The 17,243-nt window shown below is 45.5% G+C and overlaps 1 protein-coding gene across 1 annotated transcript in view; it reads right to left on the bottom strand.

The window, feature by feature from the left end:
* LOC121544808 (transmembrane protein KIAA1109 homolog) overlaps positions 1 to 17,243 on the bottom strand; it is a 104,022-nt gene that overhangs the window by 86,229 nt on the left and 550 nt on the right. The gene's annotated exons all lie outside the window — the stretch shown is intronic.

Genomic DNA, 17,243 nt, shown 5'->3' with positions numbered 1-17,243 from the left:
AACTGTTGTCACCTTAATATGCCATTTAGCAGACGCATTTATCCAAAGCGACTTACAGTCATGTGTGCATACATGTTTTACGTATGGGTGGTCCCGGGGATCGAACCCACTACCCTGGCGTTACAAGCGCCATGCTCTACCAATTGAGCTTCAGAGGACCTTCTCACCAAGCTGCTTGGCGATGGTCTTGTAGCCCATTCCAGCCTTGTGTAGGTCTACAATCTTGTCCCTGATATCCTTGGAGAGCTCTTTGGTCTTGGCCATGGTGGAGAGTTTGGAATCTGATTGATTGATTGCTTCTGTGGACAGGTGTCTTTTATACAGGTAACAAGCTGAGATTAGGATCACTCCCTTTAAGAGTGTGCTCCTAATCTCAGCTCGTTACCTGTATAAAAGACACCTGGGAGCCAGAAATCTTTCTGATTGAGAGGGGGTCAAATACTTATTTCCCTCATTAAAATGCAAATCAATTTATAACATTTTTGACATGCGTTTTTCTGGATTTTTTTGTTGTTATTCTGTCTCTCACTGTTCAAATAAACCTACCATTAAAATTATAGACTGATCATTTCTTTGTCAGTAGGCAAACGTACAAAATCAGCAGGGGATCAAATACTTTTTTCCCCTCACTGTATTTAGTTTGAGAATTTAGACGTGAGCTAGCAACTTTTGACAGACTGGTTTCGTCTGGACAAACAAACAAAAAACTGTTGCTTAGCAAACGGACACAAATGTGTTCTGTGGAGAAAAAATGTGACATAGTTCCAATATTTTGATAATTGTTGTGATTGGAGGATAGCTGTGATGGTTATCAAATCAGGATCAGCTCCTCTGTTCTCCTCAAGCTCATTAAATGATAGAATGTTCATATTTGAAGATGGCAGAAAGGACAGTCTCTTTGGCAATGACAAGGAGTGGCAAGGAGTGCAATATTAGCTAAATAAACTGGTACTCAGGCTAGAATGTCTCTGCTGTAACCAAGAAGCTTGATCTTGACATATAGCCACTTAGCTAGCAAGTTAGCAAACCAAATGCATAGCTGGAGCCATGAGCTGGATTTATTTTATTTGAAACATTTTAGATTTCTCATAGTTATGCTTAACTTATAGTTAGTTATAAGCAGTGGCTTAGCACGCACCCCTGCGAGGCGGTGATTTTCAATTAAAGGTATTGAAAATCATACCGTCGGTATTTCAAAATATACCGTTTATACCATATACCGGGGTATCGCCCAAGCCTAAATCTGACCCTATTTTACATATTCTAAGGTGTTTGTGTTATGCCCGCCATCAGTTGAAACACAGCACACTCTTGAATACAGGGTCGGTGTCATTTAAATAATAGAAATATAATTCATAGTGGACATATCCCTTCAGAACACTGCAATTTAACTGGTACATCATTGAAATATAATTTGAATTAACATTTTTACTTCCAATTACTACCGCAAAGGTGGCCGCCGGTCCAGCCACCGTAGAATGTCAACTTAAATAGGAATGTCTATTCTATTATCTATATTTATATCATTTCAATAAGTTCTTCTTCTGCACTGTTCAACCAATCCAGTAAAATGTGGAGGTGGAGTGTTGCCTTGTTTTTTATTTTTTTATTCTTGTTCTTTTCAGATCACCCAGTAGTGCTATCTGCAGGGTTAGCACCAGGTAAATAATGCAATCCTTTAGCCATTCCTGGACCTGTGTCCAAAAACAAGCTACAAATGGACAGTACCAAAGCAAATGATCTAATGATTCTGTCTCTTCGCAGCAAAATCTGCAGAGCTGGGAAGATTGTATCCCCCATATAAATAACATTCTATTGGTAGCAAGAATTGTGTATAATAATTTAAATAGAAAAATTATAAGTTTAGAATCCAGCGTTGTTTTGCGCATCAGTTCATAAACACTATGCCATGGAATCGGTACGTCAAAAATAGCTTCCCAACTATTTTGCAATCTATATGGGACAGCTGTCAATCCTTTTGTCCTTAAATGAAACTGGTATACTTTTTTATTTATCACAACTTTCTTTAACCAATTATGTTCTTTAATGCAGGGCCGACACTTTCCTCTTCCATTTTTGCGGTAATACTGCAATTATTTGGTTGTAATTTTGGTTAGAGCAGACATTTCCATATGTTTTTGTTAGCTGCATGTGCGACATAAGTCCTACCTACAATATAATTTACGAAGATTATACATGTTTTTCTATTTTTAATTGTTTACTTTTTTTTTTTTTTTTTAAATCAATTAGTATATTTAAGTTTACCCACAATATTTGTTGCATTATTTGTTCTGTCGTTTCTGGATGATTCAATTGAAATTGCAACCAACTTTTTATGGCTTGTTTTAGAAATAGTGATATTTGGGAGATGATTTCCTTTTCAAATAACTGAAAGTGAGAGGTTGTAATCTGAATAAAGGGGAAAAAGGCCATTCTTGAACATGGGGTGAGACAATCTTACTAATTTGCTAGAGAACCAGTTCGGATTTAAGTATAACTTTTGTATGACTGAAGCTTTTAGTGATAGGTCTAATGCTTTAATATTTAATAATTTCTGTCCTCCGAATTCATATGACATAAATAGGCCCGTTTAATTTTGTCTGGCTTGTTGTTCCAAATAAAATAGAATATTTTTTTCTCATATAATTTAAAAACTGTTCGCAAGGCGTAGGCAAGACCATAAGCAAAAATAGGTAAACTGGGATAATACTAAAGAGTTAATCAGGGTGATTTTTACACAAATTGACAGGTATTTACCTTTCCATGGTGGCAAGATCTTATCTATTTTTGCTAACTTTCTATTAAAATGTATTGGAGTGAGATCATTTATTTCATTTGGGATATGTATTCCGAGTATATCCACATCACCATCAGACCATTTCATTGGTAAACTACATGGTAATGTAAATTTTTTATTTTTTAGTGATCCAATATGTAATATAGTACATTTATCATAATTTGGTTGTAATCCAGAGGTTAGAAAATGTATCATCTAGATCCTCTACGAGGCTGTGGAGGGATTGAAGTTGTGAATTTAAAAGAAAACATGAATCATCAGCGTACAATGACACCTTTGTTTTAAGCCCTGCATTTCTAATCCCTTGATATTATTGTTGGATCTGATTTTAATAGCTAACATTTCGATGGCCATAATAAATACATATGCTGATAGTGGACAACCTTGTTTCACTCCTCTTGACAGTTTAAAACGTTCTGAGAAATAGCCATTATTTACTATTTTACACCTAGGGTTACTATACATGATTTTAACCCATTTTATAAGAGATTCTCCAAAATTGAAATGCTCCAGGCATTTATATAAAAACCCCAGTCGTACTTTATCAAATGCCTTTTCAAAGTCTGCTATGAATAGCATGCCTGGTTTCCCAGATTTTTCATAGTGTTCTATTGTTCCCAGTATTTGCCTTATATTATCTCAAATGTATCATCCATGTAAAAAACCTGTCTGATTAGAATGAATAATGTCCGACAATACCTTTTTAATTCTATACATTTTGCTAGAATTTTTGCATCACAACACTGAAGTGTAAGGGGCCTCCAATTTTTTAAATGGACTGGATCTTTATATTTTCCACTTGTATCCTGTTTCAGTAATAATGAAATCAGACCTTCTTCTTGAGTGTCTGATAATCTACCATTTACATAGGAGTGGTTAAAACATGCTAATAACGGTCCTCTCAGTATATCAAAAAAGGTTTGGTATACCTCGACTGGTATGCCATCCAACCCTGGAGTTTTCCCGGACTTAAAGTCTTTAATTGCATCCAGAAGTTCCTCCTCTGTAATTTCACCTTCACATGAGTCTTTCTGTATGGCTGTTAATTTGACATTACCAATAGAAAAAATCTCTACAATTAGCTTCAGTTAGAGGAGAGGTGGAGGTGACTGAAACAAAAACATATGCTTAAAGTACTTTGTTTCCTCCTTCACAATATCAGTGTTGCCTTGTTAACCATTTACACTCGTGGGAATTGGCCTATATTGATAGGGCTAAATTGAAATCTTTCTTACAGAAGAAATATGAAATGCATAACCACTGTAGCAATTGAAAGGGAACAGTTTGGAGATAATGGGAAAATGACTAGACCAAAGTTGAGTACACAACAGTTCCCTGACAAGGCTGAATCCAAACATTACACTGTTGATTTTATGTGCATTTCACATTTACTGTACTTTTCGCCGCATTTGTTGATAACAAAATCTGAAAATACTCTGGATACATTCAGTAACATGATAAGACCATTCCTGGAAAATGTGGGGTAGATGCAACATAAGACTAAAACAGAAGAGTTTAAGTGAGAGGACTAACTGGTGTCTCCAAGTGGCCACACACACACACCTCTTCAAAGTATGCAGTTCCTAAGCAATTTCAATGCACTTTTATGACTCAAAGAGTCTTCACTATAAAAAGGTACTTTTTTAAACTCTTCTATCTGTGCCGTTAAAGAACTATAGCAAGGACACTTGTCATTGTTTCGTTTGGAACACAACCCTAATTCCCCGCTATCACACAAATACTGTTGTTCTTTACTCAATACAAAAACAGTCCATTATAAATCACAATCCGGGTAAGGTGGGCATGATTTGAAAGCTTGTTCTATTGCCAACATGACTAGCTAAGTTATAAAATACAAGCTTACAGTGTTAGGCTTTCACAAGGCAATTCAGAGAAACATGTATTTTTTTCGCATAGAAAGGAGTCATGAGTGCATTCTGGTGCGTGTGCCGCGGCTCATTTTCTTCACAATAAACAAACATATGCTCATTCTGTTCAGAACAACCCCAGGGTATGAAGACATGTAATCTTGTAACTGTATATCAAACATAGTGATCATAAATGTTGACACTGTATTTAACATGAGTTTTATGATTTGGAAATGTGAAGTGTATATTTGGACTCACGGGTGTTTGGCTTGCTTGTATGAGATCAATGCGTTAATTATTATAATCCTCAACATCTCATCTTTCAAAATACATCAAGTCATCTTAATTTACAGCATTTCCCTCACTCAGACAACAAAACATTTGCAAAAGTTGCCCAATTACCAGGAGGGATGGAGGCAACTTCTTGTCGCGCGGTGCTCAAGTTCAGAACAGCCGTCAGTCAAAACCCATAATGCGCTGCGCAGAGCCAGAGCTCTGACGTCACGTATAGCATGTTGCTATACAGCCACTACGTTCCAACTTAGGTGCTTATTAGTGCCCAAATCTGCCATTTTCAACCCGTATACGAGTACGAGCGTAAAGAGTTAACGTCCAAAGCAGAAGTCGCGTCACAGGCTCTCTTTCTATTTCCCCTGAAAACAGGAACATCCAGTTGTTGAGGAATCGGCAGAGGCTAAGTTACCACATACTCGAAAATGAAAATAATCAGAGTTCACGCGCTTTTAGATAATTGATGTTAAAGCGGCAATTAGCAGTTGAAACAAAACAAAAGTGTGTCCCCGCCACTGTTTCAGTAAAAAGCTGAGGGATTGGGCTGGAGAAATCTAAAAAAAACTCTCAAATTCATAGACAGAGTTATGAATGCAAGGACTGACCATCCATGATATCACAATTATAGTTTTAACCATGTTTTGATGGTATAGTGTTTGTTTACGTTTACTTTGTTTACAAGCATTGGAGTAAAACGATTAGTTACCGGAGTGTAACTCCAGTTCTATGAGTGGAGCGGAGCCCCATAGGGGAGCTATGCTCCTAGTGGTTTACCCTCTGCCCTACGGCAGAAACAGCCTGAAGCAAAAATTATGCACACACCTGCAGCCAATGGGAGCACAGGTGCCCCTATATAAAAGGGACCCGTTCCCTCAATCTGCCTCCCGAGATATTATCTTCAGCGAGACTAGAGAGGGTCGGCAGGGCCTTAAGTCCTATGGGGCTCCGCTCCACTCATAGAACTGGAGTTACACTCCGGTAACTAATCGTTCTATATCGTGGAGCTCCGCCCCATAGGGGAGCTATGCTCCTAGTGGTTTAAGGCGGAGCAAAACGCTCCAAAATGTACTCCCTGCCGAGCCTAACACTTCCCATTAAAAAATGAAAAAAGGTCAAGCCCAGCAATAGCTGCAACCAATTCCCGCAGTACTGCGACTAAAAAACCCATCCGGGCGTCACAATATACCGCGTCATCGGTTATAGACCCGCCCCATCTAGCTCAATAGCAATGCCAATGGCTAGTGGGCAGACCATCAGAATAGAAGCCATGCTAATCTGTACTAGCAGATAGCCGTGCCTCAATATTCTGTGACAACACTATCGTCCACTAATGGAATGACATAAATGTCACTCTACATTATGTGTCCAATAGACCGCCTTACTCACTCAATGGAACCCAGAGATTAGTAGGCAGGAACAAAATATACTAGTCATACTAAACTGAACCATCAGATAGATGACCTCACATTCTGTCCCCTCAATACATGTCTCTACCATACTGACACTGTCAGTCAGGAGACATGCCACAAGATATGCTTTTCATCCAAAGCGGACCTGATAGAGACCTGTCTATCATCCTGCTTCTCTCTCCTCCAGCTCAAGATTCTCCTTCAGCTGTGCTGAGTGCAATCGAGCTTGAGAGTTAAAAGCTTATCCTAGACATAACAAGTTTTCCTAACCAAAGCGGACCTGATTGGAACCTGTCCAAGGTCCTGCTTTGTCCATTCTTTCTAGCTCAAAATCGCCTTTCAGCTCTGCTGATGCCGACCGAACTAAAGAGTTAGAAAACATGTCCATCCATAATATGTTTCTTCTAATAAAAACGGACTTATGAGCATGGTCACAATCCTGCTTTCTTTCTCTGTTTTTTTTTCTCAAGATCTCCCTTCAGCCACGCTGAGTACAGACCGAGCCAAAGAGTTAGAAGACATATCCAACAGATAGAAACGGATAAAAGGAGACGGTGCCGACCATGACGCTGCTCTACAAATATCCTCTACCTCTGTTCCTCTGAAGAGGGCAGTAGAAGCTGCTACTCCACGAGTGGAGTGCGCTCTAATACCCTGAGGCGGTTGTTGCCCCGCCGCCTCGTACGCCTCTCAATACCTTCACAAAGCCAATGAGACAATCGCTGTTTTGAAAGTGGTCTACCTAATGCAGCCGCACCGTGACACACAAACAGCTGAGGCGATGACCTAACCGCTGCTGTGCGCTCAATGTAGCACGCCAAAGCGCGTACTGGGCACAGACAATGAAGCTTTTCCTCACTCCTCTCCCCATGGGGAGGGGGATGAAAAGCCCACAAGTCCACGATCTGTGATCTATATGCACTGTTAATAACCTTCGGCACAAATGCCGGGTTAGGACGTAACACCGCTCTGCTCAGATCGCCATTGATGGCAAGGCAGTCGGGTCTCGTCGACAGTGCACACAAATCACTGACCCGCTTAGCAGTAGTCAAGGCGAGCAACAGCGCCGTCTTGATAGACAGCATCTTGAGGGGTATTTGATTCAATGGCTCGAACGGCGACTTACATAGCGCTTCGAGAACCAAGGCCAAATCCCACTTGGGCAGCGTAGCTCTAGGCATCGGCCTAAGCCGTCGCGTTCCCAATAAGAAACGTTTCACTAATGGGTGACTGAACACGTTTTTCCCGTTAAACCCTTCATGACCAGCTGAAATTGCCGCTGCAAACACTCGAATGGTGGAGGGCGATTTCTGCTTATCAAACATAGACTGCAGGAATGAGAGCACACTCTCTACCTGACAGCTCATGGGGTCCACGTCCTGTGTGTCACACCATTGTGAGAAAACATTCCATCTGCTGGTATACACTCTAGAAGTGGAACTGGCTCTTGCGCCCTGTATGGTTCTGATCACTGCATCAGATAACCCACGGCGCCTCAACCTGTCCCATTCAGGAACCAAGCCTTCAGTGGTTGGCCGATTATGGGCCACTGCCCTATCGAGCCTCCCGCCTGGGTCAACGCGTCTCGTCGATGTGGAATTGGCCAAGGTGGCGCAATCAACATCTGACTCATCTCCGCAAACCACGGAGCCCCCGGGCGATCGGGCGCTATCAGTATCACTGACAGCTCCTCTGACCTCACCCTGGCTAGCAGTGGGAGAATGCAAGACAGCGGAGGGAATGCATACAGAAGAACTTTCGGCCACGGGTAGTGCGCGAATGCGTCTCTTCCCAGTGGTGGTTCGTCCTGTTCCCTCAGGGAAAACCATAGGAGACACTGCGCGTTCACACGTGACGCGAACAGGTCCACCTCGGCTCTCCCGAATTGTTCCCAAATTCGTAGAACAATGTCCGGGTGCAGACACCACTCGTCGTCTCGAGGACCCCCTCTTGACATGAGGTCTGCCCCTACGTTCAAGTAGCCCGGAATGTGCGCTGCTCTCAACGAGCGAAGGTGCTTGTGAGCCCACAGCCACAATTCCACTGCCGCCCGATGGAGGGCAGGAGACCTGACCCTCCCTGGCGGTTTATGTGAGCCACTGTGGTCCGGTTGTCTGACCAGACCAACACATCGCGACCCCGAAGGGTAGACGCGAAGTGGGTCAAAACCAGTCGAACCGTTTCCAACTCTAGGAGGTTGATGTGACGACCTGATTGAGGCCATGCACCTCCTATCGCTTGAGACTGACATGTCCCTCCCCATCCAGTCAGAGAGGCATCTGTAAACACTGGAATGTAGGATGACACCTTGCCCATCGGTTCCTCCAATAGTCCAGGTCTGCTCTTAGCGAGAGAGGAACCACCACCAACCGATGACGTTGACGCACTGGGTCTAGTCTTAGTTGGGCGAACCACCGCTGTGTTCTGCGCATGTGCAGAAGCCCCAGCGGGACCACAGAGTGGGCTGCCGACATGAGACCCAAAAGTGACATGATCGATAGCGCCGTTACTGTGTGATTCGGACGACACCTCCTCAGGGCTAGTAACAATGCTGCCCTTCGAGGGTCCGAAATTCGAGCCCTCATCATTACAGTGTCTAGCTGTAGTCCCAGGTAGACAATCTGATGACTGGGCCAGGGTGCGCTCTTTTTCCAATTCACAGCGAACCCCAGACGCGTGAGATGAATCACTGTCTGTGTCGTGTGAGTGAACGCCAGCTCTGCTGACGGGGCGAGAACCAGCAGGTCGTCTAGGTAGGCTAGTATCCTTATCCCTTGACGACGCAGCGGCTCCAATGCCGCCTCCACACATTTGGAAAATGTTCGAGGTGCCAGGGCGTACCCAAACGGCATCCTCGTGAACTCGTACGCCACCACTTGAAAGGCGAACCGCAGAAACGTTCTGTGGCGTGATTGTATCGGCACATGAAAGTACGCGTCCTTTAGGTCTATGCTTGTACAAAAATCTCCCTTCTGGACACATTCCAGTAGACGTTTTGTCGTCAGCATTCGGAAGGGCCGTTTGGTTATGCTCTCGTTGAGAATGCGTAAGTCCAAAATCGGCCTCACTCCCCCCGTCTTTTTGGGCACTAGGAAATAGGGCGAATACAGCCCTTTGTTCCTTTGCTCTCGGGGAACTACTGTGACCGCCTCCTTCGCCAAAAGTTCCGTAATCTCTGACATCAGAGCGGCTACTTTGTCTGGCGTTTTCATCACCGTTTCCACCACTCCCTGAACGGGGGTGGGGGCCGATGGAATTGGAGGGCATAACCCTTCTGCAACGTCTGATCTAGCCAGCGTGAGAGGGTACAGCTTCGTTGCCACTGCCAGCGATGCAGAGAAAGCGGGCGCGCACAAAGCTGTGGTGCATCCAGTAGGAAGGACCTGTATTCCTCTATGGCCCTCGCCGCCGCTATTCCCCAGCACTGAGTTGGTGGAATAGCCCAAGGCGGGCCCCCTCGAAAGGGAGAGGAAACATCAGCTCGTTCTGGGTGAATCGGGGGCCTTGATACGTTAGTTACGACCGTAACTCCAGTAATCCGGCCCTCCGTGAACGCAGCACGGTTCTGAACTGCACTGGCTGAGGCATTGGCCTGAGACAGAGCGCTCTCCCCGGATAGCAATTGCGTCATCATGTCATTGTCTGACTGAGACTGCTGCTTGCCATGAGACCCATCCATTACAGTACTCAACAGAGTCTGAAAGATGTGATCACTGACTGGTACCACACGGTGGTGCCACAATACCTCCTCATTGGTCTCATGCGGCTGCTCAACAGCACACTCAATGTGTGGTGAGCTGCGCTCAGAGCCATGGGCATTGTTACGTTCTGAATAGACCGGAGGCGTCCATACCTTGGTTATACTTGTAACTCTGGTATTCCCGCTCTCCGTGAACGTCGCACGGGTCTGATCTGCGCTGGCTGAGGCATTAGCCTGCAGCAAGGCGTCATTCCCGGCTAGCGGCTGCGTCTTCATGTCACATTGGGACAGAGACAGCTGCCTGCTGTGTGAGACCTTTACTACAGAGCTCCTAGGAGTCTGTAGTAAAAGATCTTTATTAAGTGAGCTAAGGCTGCGCCTTGCTACCTTTTCCCTTTTCCTCTCCTGAATGCGCTCAACTACGCACTCTTGGTGGGTTGAGCTACACTCAGGATGGTGAGAGAAAACCATAGAACGTGAAGTGTTCTGCAGTACGTTATGGAATAAATGTCCTTCTTTGACAATGTCAGTGAGAACCAGCTCTTTATTCACACAACCACAAAACACACCCTCCACGCCCTGAACAGTGGGGTGGGGGGGAACAGTAAGCTCAATTGCGTCTTGCGCCGAGCTGTCTTCCGTCCTCTCCCCCTCGCCTCGTCATTGGTGCCGCCTTTTTTGGGAGACCTTCTGGTGCTGCCAGGCCGGCTTGACGGCGACTTCCCTCGCCGGCGGAACCGTCGCTGCCACTGTCGCTGCTGGAGGGGCCGAACCCGCTCTCTTGCCGCCTGTGGTGGACGCCTGTCGCCTGGCCCGTCGCCTCCCTGTAGCTCTACTGGGGGCGTTGGAGGTGGACGGAGTAGCTGGGGCTCTGCTGGCCTTCATTGCCAATGGCAGATGTTTGGCCAGGTGCTTCCTCTCCTCATCCAATTTAGCGATACGCTCTGTTGCGTCTTTCACAGCGACCCCAAATAGGCCCTCGCTGGAGACGGGAGCGTTGAGCAAGGAGGCTCTGTCAGTCTCCTTCATGGCCGTCATAGATAGCCACAGGTGACGCTCTGTGACCACCGAGGTGGCCATGGTCCTGCCTGCGCAGATTGCCACAGCCTGCGTCAGATGGAGGATGGCCCCGGAAATCCTGGACGCCTCCTCGATTTCCTCGCTGGTCAACTCCGACCTACCCGTTGTGAGATGGGATAGGGAGGCCGCGAGGAGGGCGATGTTATTCGCCGCTGACACGCCCTGGGCTCCCAGCGTGAAGGACTTCTCAGCCAGCTGTGCTGTGAGCCTGTCCCTTTGTGCTGGCAAGGTGGCCTTCTTGGAGGCTGCCCAGGGACTCGAACCTGGCACTAAGTACGCCGCCATGGCGCCTTCGAGCCTAGGGATTCCCTTAGCCGCCCACTCATTACCGGCCACTCTGGTGAATGGGATATACGCTCTGGCCGGCGAACGCGCCGCCAGAGGTGAGCCCCACGAGCCCTCGACATATTTGCCAAGGGAAGGCATGGCTGGAGCCATTGGCTCAGCCGCCCTCCTTGGCTTGGAGTAGGGGCCGCCTTCCATCAGGTCCACTTCCACAGGGAGGGGAGCTGGGGGCAGCGCTATCTCCAGTCGATTAGCCGCCTTCTCAATGAGTTCGGGAAAGTCCGAACGCAGAGAGGCTGCCGCGAAGGACAGGGCTTCTGATCTCACAGAGCCCATGTCGTCATCGTACAAGGAGCCTTCAGACCTCGCGCTCTCCAACGGAAAGGGGGTCTTGAAAGCTGGCGCCAGAGCTCCGGATTGTCCCACTGGGATATCCATCTCTGTGCCTTCCTTGCCGTCCTCTGAGCCAGCACTGTCCGTCGACGCCTCTGAAGCAGAGGCGAGAGTGGACAATACATCCTCTAGAGGGACGTCCTCTCTAAAGAACGCCCAACGCTGCTTCCTCTCCTTGCTAGGAAGGAGGGCGCAGGAGGCGCAGTTAGGAGGGTTGTCGAGACCGTCCTTAGCATGCTGCGGTCCCAAGCACACGAAACAAAGGTCGTGGGGGTCCGTAGCTGCCATGTCAGTGCATCGACATAGAGCCCTAAAAAGGGCTTTTGGGGGTGGGAAATTCCCTGGTGCGCTCATGCTGGAAGACGTTGATGGCTGGATATCAACGACGAGATCTTCCTGAGTCTTCTATGGCTTCTTCAATTCTAGTCCAGTCGCTGAAGATAATGGGAGGCAGATTGAGGGAACGGGTCCCTTTATATAGGGGCACCTGTGCTCCCATTGGCTGCAGGTGTGTGCATAAGTTTTGCTTCAGGCTGTTTCTGCCGTAGGGCAGAGGGTAAACCACTAGGAGCATAGCTCCCCTATGGGGCGGAGCTCCACGATATAGAACAAGCTTATATTTTTGGTTCTGATGAGGTATGAAAGTTGAATTAAGCTCATGAGGCATTTATAAAGTTATTCTTCATGAATCCATGAGTACATCATTAATTTATCATTTCAAAAATGTACAGTGGGGGAAAAAAGTATTTAGTCAGCCACCAATTGTGCAAGTTCTCCCACTTAAAAAGATGAGAGAGGCCTGTAATTTTCATCATAGGTACACGTCAACTATGACAGACAAATTGAGAGAGAAAAAATCCAGAAAATCACATTGTAGGATTTTTTATGAATTTATTTGCAAATGATGGTGGAAAATAAGTATTTGGTCACCTACAAACAAGCAAGATTTCTGGCTCTCACAGACCTGTAACTTCTTCTTTAAGAGGCTCCTCTGTCCTCCACTCGTTACCTGTATTAATGGCACCTGTTTGAACTTGTTATCAGTATAAAAGACACCTGTCCACAACCTCAAACAGTCACACTCCAACAAAATTGTAGACCTGCACCAGGCTGGGAAGACTGAATCTGCAATAGGTAAGCAGCTTGGTTTGAAGAAATCAACTGTGGGAGCAATTATTAGGAAATGGAAGACATACAAGACCACTGATAATCTCCCTCGATCTGGGGCTCCATGCAAGATCTCACCCCGTGGGGTCAAAATGATCACAAGAACGGTGAGCAAAAATCCCAGAACCACACGGGGGGACCTAGTGAATGACCCGCAGAGAGCTGGGACCAAAGTAACAAAGCCTACCATCAGTAACACACTACGCCGCCAGGGACTCAAATCCTGCAGTGCCAGACGTGTCCCCCTGCTTAAGCCAGTACATGTCCAGGCCTGTCTGAAGTTTGCTAGAGTGCATTTGGATGATCCAGAAGAGGATTGGGAGAATGTCATATGGTCAGATGAAACCAAAATAGAACTTTTTTGGTAAAAACTCAACTCGTCGTGTTTGGAGGACAAAGAATGCTGAGTTGCATCCAAAGAACACCATACCTACTGTGAAGCATGGGGGTGGAAACATCATGCTTTAGGGCTGTTTTTCTGCAAAGGGACCAGGACGACTGATCCGTGTAAAGGAAAGAATGAATGGGGCCATGTATCGTGAGATTTTGAGTGAAAACCTCCTTCCATCAGCAAGGGCATTGAAGATGAAACGTGGCTGGGTCTTTCAGCATGACAATGATCCCAAACACACCGCCCGGGCAATGAAGGAGTGGCTTCGTAAGAAGCATTTCAAGGTCCTGGAGTGGCCTAGCCAGTCTCCAGATCTCAACCCCATAGAAAATATTTGGAGGGAGTTGAAAGTCCGTGTTGCCCAGCGACAGCCCCAAAACATCACTGCTCTAGAGGAGATCTGCATGGAGGAATGGGCCAAAATACCAGCAACAGTGTGTGAAAACCTTGTGAAGACTTACAGAAAACGTTTGACCTGTGTCATTGCCAACAAAGGGTATATAACAAAGTATTGAGAAACTTTTGTTATTGACCAAATACTTATTTTCCACCATAATTTGCAAATAAATTCATAAAAAAATCCTACAATGTGATTTTCTGGATTTTTTTTCTCATTTTGTCTGTCATAGTTGACGTGTACCTATGATGAAAATTACAGGCCTCTCTCATCTTTTTAAGTGGGAGAACTTGCACAATTGGTGGCTGACTAAATACTTTTTTTCCCCTGTATGTAGCAACTGCAGATTGCCCCTTTAAAAAAGGTCAAAAATTTACTATTTATATACACTGCTCAAAAAAATAAAGGGAACACTTAAACAACACAATGTAACTCCAAGTCAATCACACTTCTGTGAAATCAAACTGTCCACTTAGGAAGCAACACTGATTGACAATACATTTCACATGCTGTTGTGCAAATGGAATAGACAACAGGTGGAAATTATAGGCAATTAGCAAGACACCCCCAATAAAGGACTGGTTTTGCAGGTGGTGACCACAGACCACTTCTCAGTTCCTATGCTTCCTGGCTGATGTTTTGGTCACTTTTGAATGCTGGCGGTGCTTTCACTCTAGTGGTAGCATGAGAAGGAGTCTACAACCCACACAAGTGGCTCAGGTAGTGCAGCTCATCCAGGATGGCACATCAATGCGAGCTGTGGCAAGAAGGTTTGCTGTGTCTGTCAGTGTAGTGTCCAGAGCATGGAGGCGCTACCAGGAGACAGGTCAGTACATCAGGAGACGTGGAGGAGGCCGTAGGAGGGCAACAACCCAGCAGCAGGACTGCTACCTCCGCCTTTGTGCAAGGAGGAGCAGGAGGAGCACTGCCAGAGCCCTGCAAAATGACCTCCAGCAGGCCACAAATGTGCATGTGTCTGCTCAAACGGTCAGAAACAGACTCCATGAGGGTGGTATGAGGGCCCGACGTCCACAGGTGGGGGTTGTGCTTACAGCCCAACACCGTGCAGGACGTTTGGCATTTGCCAGAGAACACCAAGATTGGCAAATTCGCCACTGGCGCCCTGTGCTCTTCACAGATGAAAGCAGGTTCACACTGAGCACATGTTACAGACATGACAGGGTCTGGAGACGCCGTGGAGAACGTTCTGCTGCCTGCAACATCCTCCAGCATGACCGGTTTGGCGGTGGGTCAGTCATGGTGTGGGGTGGCATTTCTTTGGGGGGCCGCACAGCCCTCCATGTGCTCGCCAGAGGTAGCCTGACTGCCATTAGGTACCGAGATGAGATCCTCAGACCCCTTGTGAGACCATATGCTGGTGCGGTTGGCCCTGGGTTCCTCCTAATGCAAGACAATGCTAGACCTCATGTGGCTGGAGTGTGTCAGCAGTTCCTGCAAGAGGAAGGCATTGATGCTATGGACTGGCCCGCCCGTTCCCCAGACCTGAATCCAATTGAGCACATCTGGGACATCATGTCTCGCTTCATCCACCAACGCCACGTTGCACCACAGACTGTCCAGGAGTTGGCGGATGCTTTAGTCCAGGTCTGGGAGGAGATCCCTCAGGAGACCATCCGCCACCTCATCAGGAGCATGCCCAGGCGTTGTAGGGAGGTCATACAGGCACGTGGAGGCCACACACCCTACTGAGCCTCATTTTGACTTGTTTTAAGGACATTACATCAAAGTTGGATCAGCCTGTAGTGTGGTTTTCCACTTTAATTTTGAGGGTGACTCCAAATCCAGACCTCCATGGGTTGATAAATTTGATTTCCATTGATAATTTTTGTGTGATTTTGTTGTCAGCACATTCAACTATGTAAAGAAAAAAGTATTTAATAAGATTATTTCATTCATTCAGATCTAGGATGTGTTATTTTAGTGCTCCCTTTATTTTTTTGAGCAGTGTATATTTTTACAATTCTAGAAATTATAAAATAGTTTGACAACCCTGTTTGTAAGCTTTTAAATGATAATGAAACTCAACCATTTATATTTTGCAGCGATGAAGACATGGATGTCTCATGATAGGGTGGGGTATGCAAAATAGGTCAAATTTGATCTCCTAAATGTTTTGGCATTCAGGTCCAAAAAGTTACTTTCTGACCACTTCTACCATAGGCAAATATGTATAAAAAGTTTCGTTCAAAAAGTGTTTGAAATCAACTACCCTAAACTGACCAGACATAGCCTAGTTTGCAGCTCTTGTGGTTAAGGCATAAGCTTGCACTCCAACAACACTGGAAGGGTATTGTTTAACCAGGACACTTCCAAGTATTGATTGAATGGGGCCCAGTTTCTCAGGCAGGTCATGTGGAGTAGGGCAAGAGTGAAACCTCTGAGCTACCTGTGTGTGAGTAAGGCTGAACGCACAAGTATGGTATGGGTGTAGTCCAGTTGTTACTCAGAAAAATGAGAGGTCAGTAGTGGTGAACACACACAAGCAAATCCCTACCTAATCCACCTTAGATCACGCTGTGTAGAAAAAAGAAAAATAAAAATGCACAGGACATAAGCACTGCCGTTCATAAACACACCTGTGTGTGTGTGTTAGTCCGGTTGAGTGAAACCAGAACTGTGAACCAGGCTTGTTTGATGAAGAGACACAGTTTTTCCTGAAAGTTCAGAGTGATCGTATGCCTAATACTACAGGAACTTGATGAACCAGATCTGAGTACAGTGATATGATGCATGCCATGGTAGTAGATTATGACCAACAGTTATGAGGAAAATAGAATACTATCTAGGTCCTATCTGAAAATCGAGTTTTTCAACCTAGGACATCATCACTTGACAAAGTTATTTCCTTGTGTCGGTGAAGCTCATCATGTTGGCCCACCAAGTATGCTTAAGCAGTGTTATACAGACAGCAAGTCATGTCATGCAGACAGCAAAACAGGATTCATTCTTTGAATCTTTCAAGGCAGGCTCAAACATGTTGCAGTACAAAATTGGATGTTTGACAACAGAACAATCAATTATTTGAACCAACCATCATGACAAATAGTTTTGTACTAGTTAGCCACATGATTATGTGATATAAATACTCAAATGTATGACTATTTGTTTGTAAGTTAGTAGGAGGCAAGCTAGCTTAGTTAGCTAGGTGGCTTTCAGAACAACAAGTGAACCACCTTGCACTCTCGCTAGTGCAGCGTATATCCCAAACTCGGTCCTGAGGACCCCAAGGGACGCACGTTTTGGTTTTTGCCCTAGTATTACACAGCTGATTCAAATAATGAACTTTGATTATTTGAATCAGCCGTGTAATGCTCAGGCAAAACGTCGTACCCCCTGGGGTCCCCAGGACCGAATTTGGTTAACCTTGTACTACACTAGATTTTCATGGATTGCAATAAATACAGCTAGTTAATTTACTGCCTGCGGTTCACATCCATGTTTAGC

This window comes from Coregonus clupeaformis, chromosome 29 (genome assembly GCF_020615455.1).
Source record: "Coregonus clupeaformis isolate EN_2021a chromosome 29, ASM2061545v1, whole genome shotgun sequence".
Classification (NCBI taxonomy): domain Eukaryota; kingdom Metazoa; phylum Chordata; class Actinopteri; order Salmoniformes; family Salmonidae; genus Coregonus; species Coregonus clupeaformis.
The sequence above is the reverse complement of the archived record's forward strand: the minus strand, read 5'-3'. Positions and strand labels throughout refer to the sequence as shown.